At 45.4% G+C, this 17,206-nt stretch overlaps 2 long non-coding RNA genes across 3 annotated transcripts in view; one reads left to right on the top strand and one right to left on the bottom strand.

Moving 5' to 3' along the window:
• The window catches only part of LOC126060565 (uncharacterized), a 111,963-nt gene that overhangs the window by 44,232 nt on the left and 50,525 nt on the right, over nt 1-17,206 (top strand). Inside the window, exon 4 of one of the 2 annotated variants that reach the window (XR_007513622.1) lies at nt 10,388-11,342. The exons of the other annotated variant lie outside the window; for it this stretch is intronic. This is a non-coding gene — a long non-coding RNA (uncharacterized LOC126060565). Of the gene's footprint in view, nt 1-10,387; nt 11,343-17,206 lie in introns of those variants that run through there. 2 annotated transcript variants of the gene reach the window in all.
• The window catches only part of LOC126060566 (uncharacterized), a 67,779-nt gene that overhangs the window by 38,455 nt on the left and 12,118 nt on the right, over nt 1-17,206 (bottom strand). The gene's annotated exons all lie outside the window — the stretch shown is intronic.

Raw genomic sequence — 17,206 nt, 5'->3', positions numbered from 1 at the left:
AGCTAATTGCCTCCATGAACAACTGCCTCCTTTGCCATGAGACCAGAATTGAACGCTGCCCAGCTACCATTACTGAACATTTTGATTAAAGATTCTATAGAAGAATTCTGATCAAAAAGGGGAAAATGCAGAACAGAATTTCGAAATTCCATGGAATGCAGACATCCTGGAGCTGTAAAGGCTGGATGAACCCCGGAAACTATTGCCCTAAGATCATCTTTAAACCTTAAACCAAAAATATCCTCTGACATCTTCTTAAAACCAAACAGCAGTTTCGCTTAACAATAAAGAATGTCTGCCTTGAGCATTGCCTTCTTTTAAGACCTATCTATATGGGATCAAACCGACAATAGCAACTTGAAGGATTTGTCCACTTAGGGGACAATATGTTAATGGGGGAAGAACAATTCAGAAAGGAGGGTGAGAATGGTTGCACAACTTGAAGAATGTAATCAATGCCACTGAATTGTACATGTAGAAATTGTTGAATTTCAGAGAGTGGAGGGATCCCTGAGACTATGGCCCTAAGACACCCTTTTGAACTGGAAATGAAGCCGTTCCCGAATACTACCTTTCAGCCAAACCATGGACAGGCCCATAAAATAAACAGTAACACCCAAGGGGGACATGCTCCTTAGAACAATCAATTATATGAAATCAAAACAGGAACATTTGCGCAAAAGGAAAGGTGAGAAGGCAGGAAGTGTAGAAAACCAGGACGACAGGAAGTGGGGAACCTAGGACAGAAATGGGGAGAGTGCTGAGACATTGTGGGGAATGCAATCAATGTCATGGAACTTGATGTACAAACTATCCAATAGGAAACTAATTGCTCTGTAAACTTTTACCTAATGCACAATTAAAAATTAAAAAGGAAATTGTTGAATTGATGTATGTTCTGTTGTGTATATTCTTGACAACAACAAAAAGGAAAATAAATTATTTTTTTAAATGCCTGCTGGTAGAACTCTGAAAACCAGTTCCAATCCAGCTGATGGCTTGCTGGAGGGAGATGGGGTTGGGGGTGTAGAAGATTGGAGAGGTTTCTAGCAACCCAGTTTTTTCTTTTTTTTTTTTTTCTCATCCTCCTGGCCAGGCCCATCTCCCACCATCGCCCTTCCTGTTTTATCAATACCTTTCTACTATGGCTCCTACCTCTCATTACCCCCAGTTCAGATGACCCCACACTCCATCTTCAGAGTCCCAAATAGGGCTGGGAAAACATTCCAGGGTCTTTGCTTCTGGCAGTAAATACTGCACCTCTTAACCAAACTTGATCACTGGCAGGGAGAGCAGCTCTCCAAATCTGGTCCCTTGCCCAGTTGGGTCCGGTGCCAGGGTGTGGCTGACACGGGATTAAGTTCTGTAATATATTAGCAGTAGAGATACATTTAATAAAAGCCAAAAAGCTTCCGAACACACACACTGGAGGAGAAAAGAGGCAAGTAAAAGCTCAGTAGTGGAACAGAAGCAGGGCGTGGAGTGGGCTTAGAGGGATGATGCTTCTCTCAGGGCTAGAGGCCCGAGGTCCTAAGGATGGAGAGGAATCTTCGCTAGGACTAGAAGGCAACAGCATGCGGTTAGTTCATTCCCCAAATGTTTGTTGGCACTGTTCTAGGCAGCAGGGCTACAAAGACAAGCACCAGAGATGGCTGAACATACAGCAAGGTCCCCTCCAAAAGAAAGTAGTCTTATGTTGGGATCTTTAGCTTGCTTGCTTGCTTCCTTCCTTTTTCTCTCAGTTTCTCTCTCTCTTTCTCCTTTCTCTCTCTTTCCTTCCCTCTCTTTCTTTTTATGTAATAACAACTGTCTGGGGAATACTCTTCAGCCTGAATCAATGCTAGTTTGTATGTTTACAAAGGTCACCTGATGACACCGGCAAAAAAAATAGGCGAAGAAAACTCAACACAGATTTAGCAAGTATCCCTAGGGGTATGACCTCATAATGAAAAGAATTGCATGTTTTTGTACACAAGGCTTTTTAAAGATCACTATAAAATACAAGCTTTGGAGATGATAAAAATACACCTACTGGGCAAATAGGGAGAAAAACCGTCTTAACGTTATGCAAACGGTAATTGTGGCTCGGGTTAAAATTTCCAATGGCAGCCTCACACAGAAGTTCAAAAAGTGCTGTCTCTCAAACAACCTGGGTGGAAGTGAAAACAATGTTTCTCAGTTATCTATTGCTGTTGTAACAGAAATACCACAAGTGAATGGCTTTAACAAAGAAAAATTTATTTCCTCATGGTAAAGTAGGCTAAAAATCCAAATTCGGGGTGTCAGCTCCAGGGGAAGTCTTTCTCTCTCTGTCGGCCTTCTCATCAATCTTCCCCTGGACTAGGTGTTTCTCCACACAGTCCAAAGGACGTGCTCTGCTCCTGGCCCTGCTTTCTTGGTGGTATGAGGTCCCCCTATCTCTCTACTCCCTTCTCTTTTTTTATATCTCAAAAGAGATTGCCTCAAGACACAATCCCATCTTGTAGATTGAGTCCTGCCTCACTAACAGAACTGCTGCCCATCCCCCCTCATCAACATCATTGAGGCAGGATTTACTATATACAGGAAAATCGCACAATACTGGGAATCATGGCCCAGACAAAAGGATACACACATTTTTGGGGGGACATAATCCATGACAGATATGTTCTGGAAAACTGTCATGGTAGGGACTCAGAAAGAGCTCCTAGTGAAAGTATCACTCCCCTGGCAGCCTCAAGTGGTGGCTGTTCTCCCTCTAGCCCTCATACCTGTGGTCTGATTTAGGAAATAATATGGGAATCATTTTTCCCTGTCCTTGAGCATAAAGAATGTGACCCAGCTGGAGCTGGGCTCACAAGGACTCACAAGGATAAATCAACTGGGCCCTTAGATAAAGACAACAGTTAGAATAATCTTGGAAAATATCTTTTAGGGAACCATTCATAGAAGCCAGAACACAAAAGACTTTTTACTCTTATCTTTTTCTATTAGCGTTGAGTGAATAAAAATTTGTTGGACCAGTGAAGAGCCTCTTCACTGTCATTACTGAAACCTGTACCAATGATTGTTAAGAAAGAGGATTCAAAACGTAGGATCACAGTTTCTAGCCAATTTGTGAAAAGGTGAAGCTTTCAATGGTTTTGCCTATTTGTAATGTTAATATATACTGATTCTGTAACCTTCTTTGGACTTGGGCAGACTTTGCCTTGACAGCATACGTGCTTGTTGGTTTTTCCATTCTTGTTTATTCTGTAACGATCTTTGGATTCGGGCAGACATGGCTCTAGCAGCATGCTTGTCCTCTTCTGCTTCCCACTTTTGTCTTTTTAAATATATACTGAATAAAACTTTCTTTTTGCTTTATTAAACTTTGTGAGGTTTTTTCCCTACAACAGGTACTAGGGTGGGATGGGTGTCCTTTCCTTCTCACTACGGCTTCTAAACCATCCTCCCTCCCTGCTTCCTAAAAACCCACAGGACTGACCTCCCTTTGCATCTTGTCAAAGTATGACACTTACGGCCTGCTTGTAGAGCTATTGACATCAAACACACACGTGGGGAGTTTGAATAGTATTGTTCATGAAATACGAGAGTAGAAAATTAATTTTAAAATTGATATATTCTTTTAAGTAATTATGTGGTTTTAAATACTTATAAGTAACTAAATCAACCAATTAAATATTATAAGTTGACATTGGTCTTACCCTTAAGCATTTATATATTCAAGTTGTTTTTGTTGTGTGCCATTGAGTCGATTCCGACTCATAGTGGCCCGATATGACGGAATAGAGCTGCCCTAGAGGGTTTCCTAGGCTGAAATCTTGCAGGAGCAGATCTCCTGGTCTTTTCCTCTAACAAAGAGCTGGTGAATTCAAACCACTAACCTTTCTGTTAGCAGCCAAGTGCTTATCCATCGTGCCACTGGGGTTCCTTTACATATTCAAAGAAGCCCCCAATTTTTTTTTCTCCAAGAGAAAATTAGAAATCTGTCCATGTCCTTAGGAGCTCGCTTTAACCAAGAATAACCATCAGAGAAAGAATCACAAAGAGACAACTAGTAAGCAGTTGAACAGGTGTTAGCCAGGCAGACAGGAGGAGAAAGACAGTCCAAATGCATGTACCCAGCGCTGCGGGGGGAATCAGAGGACCCCAGTCATCCCAGCCCCTCCAGGCAGTGTTGGGGGACACAGAGGATGGAGAAGAGAGGGCCTCTGCCCAGGGAGCCTACATTCCACTAGGGGAGGCAGAACCCAGACATTAGAGAATGAGGAAGGCAGGGACTTTGATGTTCTATCAATTATGTTGGAACAAAAGCCAAATCTTGGTCTCTAACCTCAACTCTTGCGTTTTTTTCCAAGCCCCCAAGCTTCCTCCACCACCCCAGGTGGTTTCCTGCTGTGTGTCCTTGTCATGTTCTTCCCTAGACCTGGAATTGTGATCCCCTTCCACCTGCCTAACAAGCTTGTACCCATTGCTCTAGTGCAAGGGTCTCCCCTGGAAGGCTCACTCGCCCCAGCAGAGCTAGTCACAGTCCTTCGTCTTTGCCTTCAGTGGGCTGAGCACACCCTCTCCTAGGATTCATCAGGAGCAGGAGACAACCTGTCCTCCTCCAGGCTGTGAGTTCCTCAAAGACACCATGGTGTCCCTCATCTTCATCTCTGAAAGGCTCACTCCTAGGCCCCAAGTAGATGCTCAATCAACATGTGTTTGTCTGTGAGTGGTTAGCACAGACATCTCATAGCATCACATAGTTCCAGGGTTAGGGCAGACAACAGGGGCCTCTTGAGCAATTACAAGCCATGGGGAGCTAACTGCTGCCATTTCTTGGGTAGAGACTTTTACATAGAATATTTTATTTACTCTTCACAGGAATACCTTGTGGGTATGGAAACAATCTAAATGTCCATCAACAGAAGAAGGGAAAAAAAAATGCGGTATATCCATACAGTGGAATATTACTCAGTCATAAAAAGAAATGAAGTCCTGATACATGCTACGACAACATTATGCTGAGTCAGTCACCAACAGACAAATATCGTATGATCTCACTCACACCAAATACCTAGAATAGGCAAATGTATAGAGACCAAAGTTTACTAGTGGTTACCAGGGGCAGAAGGGAGAAAGGGAGAGTCATTTTTAGAAAGCATTGAGCTTCTGTTTATAGTGATAGAAATTTCGAAATGGGTATCGGTGACGTTTGCACAACGTGATTACTGAAGTTGATGTCACTAAATTGTACACATAAAAAACTTTAAATGGGCAAGTGTGTGTCATATACATTTTTACAGCAATAAAAAAAAAGTACCTTGTGAGGCAACTATAACCACCTCCATTTATAGATGGGAACACTGAGGCATTAACCTCACACCGTTGACCTCTCCAGCTGGGGCAGCCGGTTCTGTTACTCAAGGGCAGCCTCACTGTGATATCTCTCCCTTCTCTCATTTCACTTAATGCCCACCTCAGCTCTAAGAGGGAAGGGGTACAGCCCCCATTTTACAGATGAAGTAAACCAAGACTTTCTTCTAATGGCAAAGACAGGAACTCAAATCCTGCCATCTCAGACAATGAGTAAGAAGGAAGACCAGATGGGAGTGAAGCAATACCTTGGGGAGAACATTGCCTAAGGCAGACTGCATGGCCCAAATCAAAAGAAACTTTCCATGATCCTCCTGGCCTTACCCTCCCCTACAATCCAGGGTGCCCAGCTTTATCTTTCAGTCTCATTCCAAGGGGCTTTTAAGCCTTAAATATAAGATGCTGGAGATAGATTTCCTGTCCTTAAAGAGACAAAAGCCACTGTCTGAGGTCTTAAAAACCTGTGAGTATACATCTAGGATACTCCACTGTTCTCACCCTTTCAGGAACAAGGGAGAATGAAGAAAATTAAAGATACAAGGGAAAAATTAGTCCAAAGGACTAATGGACCACATCTACCGCAGCCTCCACCAGACTGAGTCCAGCACGACTAGATGGTGCCCAGATACCACCACTGACTGCTCTGACAGGGATCACAATAGAGGGTCCCAGTCAGAGCTGGAGAAAAACGCAGAACAAAATTCTAACTCAAAAAGAAAGACCTGACTTGCTGGCCTGACAGAGACTGGAGAAACCCTAAGAGTATGGCTCCCGGACACCCTTTCAGCTCAGTAATGAAGTCACTCCTGAGGTTCACCCTTCAGCCAAAGATTAGACAGGCCCATAAAACAAAACGAGATTAAAAGGGCACACCAGCCCAGGGGCAGGGACTAGAAGGCAGGAGGGAACAGGAAAGCTGATAATAGGGGACCCCATGTTAAGAAGGGCGAGTGTTGACATGTTGTGGGGTTGTTAACCAATGTCATAAAACAATACGTGTACTAACTGTTTAATGAGAAGCCGGCTTGTTCTATAAACCTTCGTCTAAAGTACAATTAAAAAAAAAAAATTTCAAGGTGATGACCACAAAGCATTAAACCCCAAACATGAGGCCCTTCCGAGCATGGCGCCTGTGCGCTTGCTTTCGGTTGTAATTGTTAGTGCACGTTGTGTACGTATAATCTCGCCTGCAAAATCAGAGTTGTCACTTGCACTACTCTCACCACTGCTGGTACACGAGATGCCTTTAGCTGGTATGTGGACAAGCCTTTAAAATGTTCAATAGTTTTGTATTTATTTTCATATGTATTAGAAAAACATATGACTATCACATGCAATCTATAATTTCAGAGTTACACATATTACCTGCTGTTGAGTCAGCCTCTGACTCCTGACCACCCCTTGCACGATGAGATTGGACCATTGTGATCCATAGGTTGTTCATTGGCTGGTTTTCGGAAGTAGACCTCTAGGCCTTTCTTCCTAGTCTATCTGAGTCTGGGAGGTGTCCTGAAACCTGTTCCACATCAAAACAACATGCAAGCCTCCACTGACAGACAGCTGGTGGCTGCACTCGAGGTATGCTGGCCGGGAATTGAACTCAGGTCTCCCACATGAAAGACGAGAATTCTATTGAACTGCCACTGCTTCCCTAGTTATACATCAAAAAAAAAAAAAAAAAAAAAACAAGAAAAACAAACCCATTGCCGTTCAGTCGATCCTGACTCATAGCGACCCTATAGGGCAGAGTAGAACTACCCCATAAGGTTTCCAAGGGGCGCCTGGTGGATTTAAACTGCCAATCTTTTGGTTAGAAGCCGTAGCTCTTAACCACTACGACACCAGGGTTTCCTAGTTATACATAGGCTCCCTTAAAGACAAATTTATTTAAGTAAAAGGTCAGTTGCTCTAAATAAAAAAATTAAGTAAATGATAGTACTTGTGGTACTCAGATATGGCAATACAGGTGAAGCTAGTGCTGAGCGTTTGGGAAATACCACGCTAGACTGTGAGTTCTTTAAGACCACCTATCACTTGTTTTCACGTGTCCCCTCGACTTGCCCCAACTGCCTCCCCATCCTTCCTTTTGCGTCATCACTGTCAACGACGAGCCAGTGCGGCATGAGTGAATAAACAAATGAACTAACAAAAACGTGAGCACTCATGTGCCTGAGCGTCTTTTAAATTTTTATTTGTATGACTCTTTCTGATTAATCATTTTAGTCAGGAGTAGTTTACACAGGTTTTAGAAAAGAAACTGCTAAAGAAAGAATTCCTTTAACATGTATAGAGGCTTGTTTTGGAATAACCTGCCTGCCCACATTTCTCGGGCCTCTCCCTGACCATGAAGTTCAGAAGGGCTGCCTGGAGGAGGAGAAAATTTGCAGTATGGTGAAGCGTGTCCCTGAGCTTCCAGTGAACCAGAAGTTGTGTCCTTCAGGTGGTCTGAGATGACACTCTGTGACATGTATTTCTCACAGGTTTACCTTGTAGGGCTATCATGACTAGAAAATAACTGTTGACACCCCTAGGAAGCCCTGGATGAATGTGTGACCAAAACTGTTATCATCAAAAAGTTGTCAGCCCACACAGAACAACCAGTACGCAATTAAACAGCATGTCGACCCACTGTGGAAAATGTAACTAATGTTACTGAACAACTTGTATAGAAATTGTCAAATGAGAACCTAATTCGCTATGTAAATTTTTACCAAAAACATGGTAAAATATTATTAAAAAAAAAAATTGTCAGCCCATAGAGAAACGGTCTCCAGCATCACTTTTCAATCACATTTCTCTTTACCAAATGACAGACCCAAAAATCCTAATAAAGGCCAAGTGTGAAAAGTTCCCCGTGACATTGGAGCTAGGTTTCCTAAGAGAAAATAGAGAAAAAGAGGGATCAGGGTCATAGGTCAAAGCCGCCTGAAGCTTCACTTGTCTTTGCCGGGTGGCATTTTGTTTGCTTCTTGAATAATCATTAATACACATTTATATGAGTTATTTACTGTTTGTCCTTAATAAGTGACAAAAATGGACATTCTTGACATGCCATTTTCAACCTACTGGAATGGATCACCTATGTTTTCTTTGTTTTTGGCTTTTTTTTTTTTAACGAGAAACTTCGTTTAGACGCGTTGAGGTAAACGTTTTGAATTAACTGACACTTTTCAGGATTTGTATTGTTGTTGGGTGCCATCCAGTCAATTTCGACTCATAGCAACCCCATGCAACAGAGTAGAACTGCCCCATAGAGTTTTCTAGACTGTAATTTTTTATGAGAGCAGATCACTAGGTCTTTCTCCCATGGAATCACTGGGTATGGGTTCCAACTGCCAAACCCTTGGTTAATAGCTGAGCACTTAACTGTTGTGCCACCAAGGCTCCTTTTCAGGACTTACCCACCTCATAAAGATGGATGTACATGCTGGTATAAAGTTCAAACATTACAGATATGGGTGACTTAAGAAGGTGAGAGCTCCCCTATAATCCTGATTTCCAGACATAAAAAGAGCATAACACTCACCAAGTCCTGGGGAAATACCTAGCCCTTCTCTGACACCAGCCCACTCTCTCGTCCCCAGCCAGGTCTTGGTACATTCTTCCAGGTTTTGTCTGTGTGCACACACACGCACACGTACGTGGACATGCACTCACCCACACCCACATTCCCCCCCCCCCCACACACACAATGCAGGGTACTACTGCTCACACTACAAGATTTGCCTCTTTCCTTTGACTCTGTCTTGGACATCTTTTCACGTCAGCTCATAAAGATCTATCACGTGAGAAGACTTCTTTAAATGACTCACAAACTCATTACTTGGGTTAGACTCAATAGAGTGATTCTAAGGGTCTGCTGGACACAAAGACCTGCTATCCATGACCCTCATCAAGTCCTGGGGAAATGCCCAACCCTCCTCTGACACCTGCCCAACCTCATGGTCCCCAACCAACAACCTGACATGCAAACTCAGCTTGAGGCTCTTCTTTCCTTCCTGAGGATTCTGGCCAGGCCTACCCACCTGAACAAGGAATTCATCTCCCAGCCAGACCCAGTTTATGGACTGGCCACTATGCTCACAAGTCTGAATTCTGGACATAAAAAGTTAAATACTCAAAAACGCAAGAAGAAAACTGCAAAATCAGAATGCATAAATGTTTAAAAAGTGCCTACGATGTGTAACAGATGTCAACTTCATTAATTGATAAATTTAGTATTTTCAAAGTTTCATTACATTGGAAAGCAACATTCCCTGCTTTGCAAGAATTCTTGAGGAATGCTTGAGGATTACTAAGAAATAACATGTGTTGTTCATATCCTATATTTTTAAAAGCAAAAACTGAAATCATTTAAAATGTACATGCATATACATACATGTGCGTGTGTGCTATTCTTAGCTGCTGTCTGGTCAGCCTTAGCTGATGGTGGCCCCATGTACAATGGAAGGGAACGCTGTCCAGTTCTGCACCCCCTTCACTATCATTGGTATGCTTGAATCCATTTTTGTGGCCATTACGTATTTTGAGCGCCTTCCAAACGTAGGGGGCTCGTCTTCCAGCACTATACCGGACAATATTCTGGTGTGATCCATAGGGTTTTCACTGGCTTATTTTCAAAAGTAGATTGCAAATTCTTCCTAGTGGGTCTTAATCTAGAAGGTCTGCTGAAACCTGTCCACATGGGTGATCCTGCTATTGGTGGCATAGCTTCCAGTATCGTAGCAACACACAAGCCATCCAGTGTGACACACTGGCAGTGAGTAGGGTGTGTGTGTGTATACACACATACATACATACACAAATACACGTGCATATGGTGGTGCAGTGGTTAAGAGCTCGGCTGACAACCAAAAGGTCAGTAGTTTGAATCCACCAGCTGCTCTTTGGAAACAGTGTGGGGCAGTTCTACTCTGTCCTATAGGGTAGCTATGAGTTGGAATTGACTCAATGGCTGCAGGTTTGGTTTGGGGTTTATACACCTATTTATTTATATATTCATTCAGCATGAGTTTTGTTTAATGACTCTTTGATGTGTTATTAGGATAAAGCCTTCGAAAAAAGAGAGCCCAGGGGCCACACAGCATCTGAGATCTGCACTCCCCAGCGAGCCGTTTGTGCTCAGCCAGGCCTCCTTCTACAGGCACAAGACAGGAGTTGTGCTGAGTCAAGAGGAAGTTCTTCTTGGACAATCTCTAAAAATATGCCCTAGCACATGGGGCAGGATATTAGTGGGTCTGGGAACTAGGAGAATCAGAGGTGGAATTTAGAGAGCTGGCCAACACGGAAACCCCACAATCAAAAGGGTATCTTCCAGGCTTCCCTTGACCCTCTAGAAAAATATTAAAATCCTATCATTAGAGTCAATGCCTTTATTGGCCGAGATTCCCGTTAAAATGCAAGTAATCTTAGAAGAAAATTGCTTGTTTTCCTCTTTTTAAGAAGTGAAGGTGTAACATATATAGAAAAGAACACACTTCTTTGAGAACAGCCTGTGACTGTTTGCACACATAGCAGCCCAGGTTAGCACCATCCAGGTCGACACATAGAACATTTTCATCACCCCAGGAGGCCCCCTCTGCGCCTTCACGGTAAACTCCTCCCCTCCAAGGTAACCACCATTCCGATTTCTGTCACCGTGAATTAGCTTTGCTTATTCTTGAACTTCATATAAATGCAGCCATACAGCATATACCCTTGTGTCTAGCTCCTTTTGCTCAGCGTTGTGTCTGAGATTTATCCATGTTGTTCCAAGAGAAAATAGACCTTTAAGATGTTATCAGTGATAGATTTAAAACTGCCAGAGACCTCTGTTATAGCTCGTCTGACCCAAAGTCCTTTTCTATATCACATCGTTATCATTTCCCACCTTCCCTCACAATACACAGCTATGTAAATGGACAAAGAAAAGCCTCACACAACTCATAATTTTTAAAAATTTAAATGCAATTTTCTTCTGAGTACAAAAGTTACATACACTCACTAAAAAAAAAAAATCAAGACTCTAGCTTTGAGAGTCTCATTGGGCCAGCCCAAACACAGCCAAAGCATGGGCTGGCCAGGGTCCTCGGACCTGTGTGGGCTGGCTCAGAAAGATGAATTGGATCAGTCACATTCTTCCTCTCAGGAAAGAGGCCTATTCCTTGAGCTGCCCTCTCTGAGCTGTCTGCCCGCCTCAAAAGCAATGTCTGACCCCTTCCCAAGGCAGCACAAGTCCTACTGGCCAACATGAGGGTACAGGACAGTTCTGAGGGGCCATCCCAGCACTGGAGCTCCTCTTGAGGTTGACCGTGAGGCCTTTGTTGGGTCTGCATCACAGCCTAACTTCACCATCTGTTCACTCTTGCTTCTTCCTTCATCCCCCACCCACCGCTCCCGCCACAGACCTAATCCCACAATAAATTCCTGCTCACTCATCTCCATCTTGGAAACCCTGGTGGCATAGTGGTTAAGAGCTATGGCTGCTAACCAAAAGGTCAGCAGTTTGAATCCATCAGGTGCTTCTTGGAAACCCTATGCGGCAGTCGTACTCTGTCCAATAGGGTTGCAATGAGTTGGAATCAATTTGACAACAACAGTTTGGTTTTGGTTTTAATCTCCATATTGTAGTCTGCTTCCTGGGGACCAATCTGCCACAGCCAGGAAAGCAAAGACCTCATGGTCAACTGACACATAGAATCAAGGTATGCCCTGCACAGGTCCTCCCCCTTGGGCCCCACTGAGTCCTGCATCTTCTATGCCAGGAGGAAGTGGGACAAGCTCCTCCAACCTCCCTAGCTGACGTGCCTGCATACTTGTCCTCCTGGAGATTGCTAACCTGGTGCTCAGGGTCTCCAAAAGAAAAAGTCACTTAAGCTGCAGAGAGCAAGGCCAGATCTAGTATTACCTGTCTAAGCCTTGGTTTCTTCAGCTGTAAAATGGGCCACAATCACCTGCTTCATAAGATTCGGAAAGGATCCAGATAGATAATGTGAAGCTACTAGTTTAAGGCTTCCTTGTCAACCAGCCAGTGACATCTGAAGTCAGTCATTGATGTACTGGGAAAACAAAAGGGCCCCAACGATCTTCATGTATACTAGATTCCCAAAATAAAAAGTCACCCATTCCACAAATTCCTCTGCAGTAAGTGTGCTTCACAAGTCAGAGACTAACAGTGACTCTCCTTGATTGCCAGGCACTGGGCCAACTTCTCCTAATCCTCACATGCACTGCCAGGCAGGTGTTACTATCCTTACATTACAGGGAAAGAAATGGAATTCAGAGAGGTTAAGCCACTTGCCCAAGGTCACACAGCTGGTGCACAGTGGGGCCAGGGTTCCTGACCCCCAAGCCACCACTCTAACATTCTTCTCACTGCAAAAGTCGAAGGTTTCGAGCTGGGAGAGGGGTTAGCTGGGAGGAACCTAAGGAGCCCTGGTGGCGCAGTGGTTAAGCACTCAACTACTAACTGAAAGATTGGCAGTTTGAACCCACCAGTCTCTTCACAGGAGATAGATGTGGCAGCCTGCTTCCGTAAAGATTACAGCCCGGAGAATTCTATAGGGTCGCTATGAGTCTAAATCAACTGGATGGCAGTGGGTTTGGAGGAACTTACCTGATTCATGCCCAGGGGGCAGGAACCAGGAGCAGGATGCTCTGTTCCTGGAGAAGAGCAGGGAGAGGAAAGCCTTGCCCAATTTCCTGGAATTTTCCTGACTTCCTGAATATTTACTGCCTCAGATCCCACTTCTGAGCTCCTGTTCAGATACAGTAGTGTGCTGGAGCTGGCTTATACCACCTCTGGAGGCCAATATGCACATCCCTTCCCAGTTCTGCATTCAGCTACTTCACATGGCGACTTGACATCAACCATAGCGTATTTGTCCCATGAAAACCAGCAAATGCAGAAGTCAAGGCTTTTATTTTCAGAGAGCCGGGTGTTTAAACATTCACTAGCACACCACTGGGTGATTCCTCAGGACCACTGTGATGGGCCCGCGCCTCATAACTGCCCCCTCACCCCGTTCCAGTCCTTTGCCCAGACAGGCCCACCCACGTCTTTCCCACCACCTCCGTCTCTCACTTTCAACATCCCTTGTCCAACCTCCCCTCCCCAATCCATCCCCCCCATACATAGCAGGGAGGGGGCCCTCAGGGGCTTGACATTTCACTGGAGCAGGCAGAGGCCGTGCTTTCCTAGCCATTAAAGGACAGTCCTGTGAGAACATTGCCGCTGGCAAGAGCACTTTCACCAGAGTGGCTTCGGAAGCACCGTTTGAGTTAAACAGTTCCCCGCTCAAATCCTGCAGAGATCTCCCACATGCCCAACAAAGCCTGGATCCTGAAGCCTAATCCGGGTCTTCTGAGATCTAATCAGAACCTCGTCTCCCATCAGATCATACCAGGATCCGTAACCCACAATTCGCAATAAATCCCCAGCCCTATTCCTTTGCTCACACAGTTCCCTGCCTGCTGAGGCCCAGCTCAAACACCAGCTCTTTTGCAAAGCCTTCCTACAACCTCCAGGGTGCTGTCAAAGCATTTTGTTGGCCTACTATTGTAGCATTTGCCATTAGTTTTTTTTACCTTGTGTTAAGGGTTAACTAGCTACAGTGCTTTTTTTGGTTTAAAGGAAAAAAAAAAAAAAAGTAGCATCTTTTCCTGGCTTGGTAACTTGGAAAATGCCTGGCCCACTCCTTGCCATTTCTCTGAACTTCACACCAAAATTTGTAATTCCTACGGATGAGTCAGTAAAGGACAGAGTTAACTAATTGGCTTAGATTTGAGGAAAATGCACAAAAAGGGTGTGTCAGCTGTTTCCCCTCCAGCCCTCTCCCCTAGATGATCAACTCTCAGAGAATGCATGCCTGCATCCCACACTCTGACAGTGCCAGCCCAGGGAAAGCCCTGGCATGGCCACACTTTCCTGGAGCAGAGGAGGGGAGGTAGTTTGGGAGGCCGTGGGATACCACTCCATTGCACAGTAGAGGAACTCAAGGACTCCTACACAATGTCTCCATTGAGTGTCGGGGTGGAGGCTTCTCAGCTTACTGGATGCCATGGAAACTGCTCTCAGGAGCCTGGAGAAAAAACAACACCCCAGGCCTCCCACACTGAGCCCATTGTCCCGTGAGCCAGCTCCCCCAGAGAGCCACCTTATCAGTCTCCTCCCAGGCCTCAGCTCCCAGCTCCTGGCCCCACCAGCAAGACAAGCTCTCCTTTTGGTGGCCCAACCTGGACAGTCAAAGGTCCCCACCTGCTGCAGGATCCACCACCCACCCTGCCCTCCTGGGCCCTTTCCCTCCTCTGGTGAAATCAAAGGCAATCTTTATTGGTAGGACAAGAGTTTATTTCCTAACTACCCTGAGAATGCAGGGCAGTGCTAAGCTGAGAAAGCACCACAAGCACTTACTTCATGGCATCGCAGCCACCCTTCCAAAGCTGAACAGAAGAAAATCTGTTCTGTGGTCTGGGTGGCCTTAGGCCCGTTCACTGTGCCCTCCTACCGTGGAGGGAGAAGGTGAGGCTCTGGGAAGTGGCTCTGGAACTGGCCTTGGGGCTCTGGAATAAATTCATCTGGGCTCCCCAGCCCCTGGTTCTGGCTGTGGGCTCCACCCATCCTTTTCTCTCCTTCCTGAGAGATTCCAAGTCCTAGAAACTTCCTGAGAAATTATTCCTCCTTCCACACCCAATCTCTGGGTGTCTCCTTGGTCCAAGGCCAAGCTGCCCAAACCGTGATACAAAATAAAATCAAAGAACATGGTTAGCACCAGAAGAAGCCCAAAAAATCAGAGCCCTGGGCCCCCATCCTCCCTCACCCCATATCTATTTACCATTTATAGAGATGGAGCTGAGGGGTGAGGGGCAAGGGCCAGACCCAGGAGTCCTGCCTCCTGCTAGGCTCTCTTTGGCCACATGGACTGCTTTTCCCTGCTTAGAGTCTGGATTTGATAGTTCTTGGAAGCAGCAAACTCCACAAGGGTTGTAAGCCCCCAAACCAACACGGGTGTCAACAACTAGAAGGCAGGAAAAGTGATTATGGCACCCCTCCCACCAGCAGTCACCCAAGGGTCCCCATAGCCACCCCCTCCACAGACAACAATGTGGCCATCAAGAGCACCTACCTTGAAGCAAATGTGCCGGGAAGCTGCTCATATTTCAGAAAGGGCCAGTCTGGAGGGACCACAGAGTATAGCTCAGCTTTGGACCCAGACTGTGTGGCCTTGGGCAAGTTTTGTAACATCTCTGAGCCTCTGTTTTACCATCTTTATGAGCAATAAAAACTTCGCCTCACAAAAAGACCATACTTAATGGTCTGACTAGAGGAATCCCAGCAGTCATGGTCCCCAAACCTTCTGTTGGCCCAGGACAGGAACCATCCCAGAAGACAATTCATCAGACATGGAAGGGACTGGACAGTGGGTGGGAGAGAGATGCTGCTGAAGAGTGAGCTACTTGTATCGGGTGGACACTTGAGACTGTGTTGGCATCTCCTGTCTGGAGGGGGGATGGGAGGATAGAGAGAGTTGGGAGCTGGCAAAATTGTCACGAAAGGAGAGACTGGAAGGGCTGACTCATTAGGGGGAGAGCAAGTGGGAGTATGGAGTAAGGTGTATATAAACTTATATGTGACAGTTTGACTTGATTTGTAAACGTTCACTTAAAGCTCAATAAAAGTAAAAAAAAAAAAAAAAAAAACTTCGGCTCACCTTATTGGGTTGTTGCAAGGATTTGACAAAAGAGTGGATAGAAAGTGCTTAGCACAGCACTTGGCACACAAAGAGCAATGAGAAATAGTAGATCATGTTGTTATTGTTGTCTATATGGCAACATTTACCCCTCAAACTCTGGGCACCAAGCTAGGCTCAGGGGCGGGGGGGCGGAGAGCCACAGAGAAGAGCAAAGGAAGGGCCCTCAATGACTCCCAGAGAGGCCCTGACCCCAGCCCTGAAGCAGAATTCCCTGGCCTGAGAGAGACCAAGACAACAACTGGTTGAGCTGCAGGAAGCTTTGTGGCCCCCAGCAAGGGGCCTCCCTAACATTCCTCCTGGGTTCTCACAGGGGGTGGCGGGTTAGTTCCTGGAATGTCCAAGAAAAACAAACTGGTTATTCTGAGTGAAATTGCAGACCGTCTGTGGCTGGGTCTGCTTTAAATTAAACACAGCATTTCTGAGATGCTTTTCATCTCCTCCACTGTGGGTTAGGAGAGACATTACCTCACCTCACCTTCCTACTCTGAGGTGGGGAAGCTGACAGGGTGCTGGCCTGGCATGGAGGCCTGAGAGTCCCACCCCAAGGCGATCTGGGGGGCCAGAGGTGAGGACCTTCCTTACTCAACAGTCAGTCTCCCACACATGGGCTGGGAGTGCCGGACAGGAGGAAGCATTCCAGTGTACGCTGGCCCTGTCTTTCGTATTTAGCTAAGGAATGACCGCATTTTCAAATAGAGTGCTTTCCTAGGACTACTTGGAAAAACCTGGCCGCAGCTTTACAAGCCTGAGGTTTGTCCCTTTCTTGGCCCCTGACAAACATTTAGGTGCTGGGTGGCCACACTGGCCAGCTCCTTAGTAGAATTCCAACATTCTTCAGCTAGAAAGCCAGCGGAGAGTCCAGTTTCTCTCCTGGGTGACTGTGCTGAGGGTGGGGTTGTGTTAGTTTTGGAAGTTGTTTTTGGCCAGCTTGTGGAGTCTCAGAAAACACCAATGTTGGAGTTGGGCAGATCCGAATGTGAGTCCCGCTCACTTGGTGAAGTTTACCTCTCATTACGTGGACCCTGAAGATTCTCATCTTTAAAATAGGGGTAAAGATGCCTAACTTTCAGGGTTGTTACATGAATTAAAAGGAGGCCTGGCGACCTGGTGGCACAGTGGTTGAAGTGCTTGGC

The sequence above is a fragment of the Elephas maximus genome, chromosome 17, assembly GCF_024166365.1.
Source record: "Elephas maximus indicus isolate mEleMax1 chromosome 17, mEleMax1 primary haplotype, whole genome shotgun sequence".
In the NCBI taxonomy this organism is placed as follows: domain Eukaryota; kingdom Metazoa; phylum Chordata; class Mammalia; order Proboscidea; family Elephantidae; genus Elephas; species Elephas maximus.
This window is presented reverse-complemented; position numbering and strand designations above follow the sequence as displayed.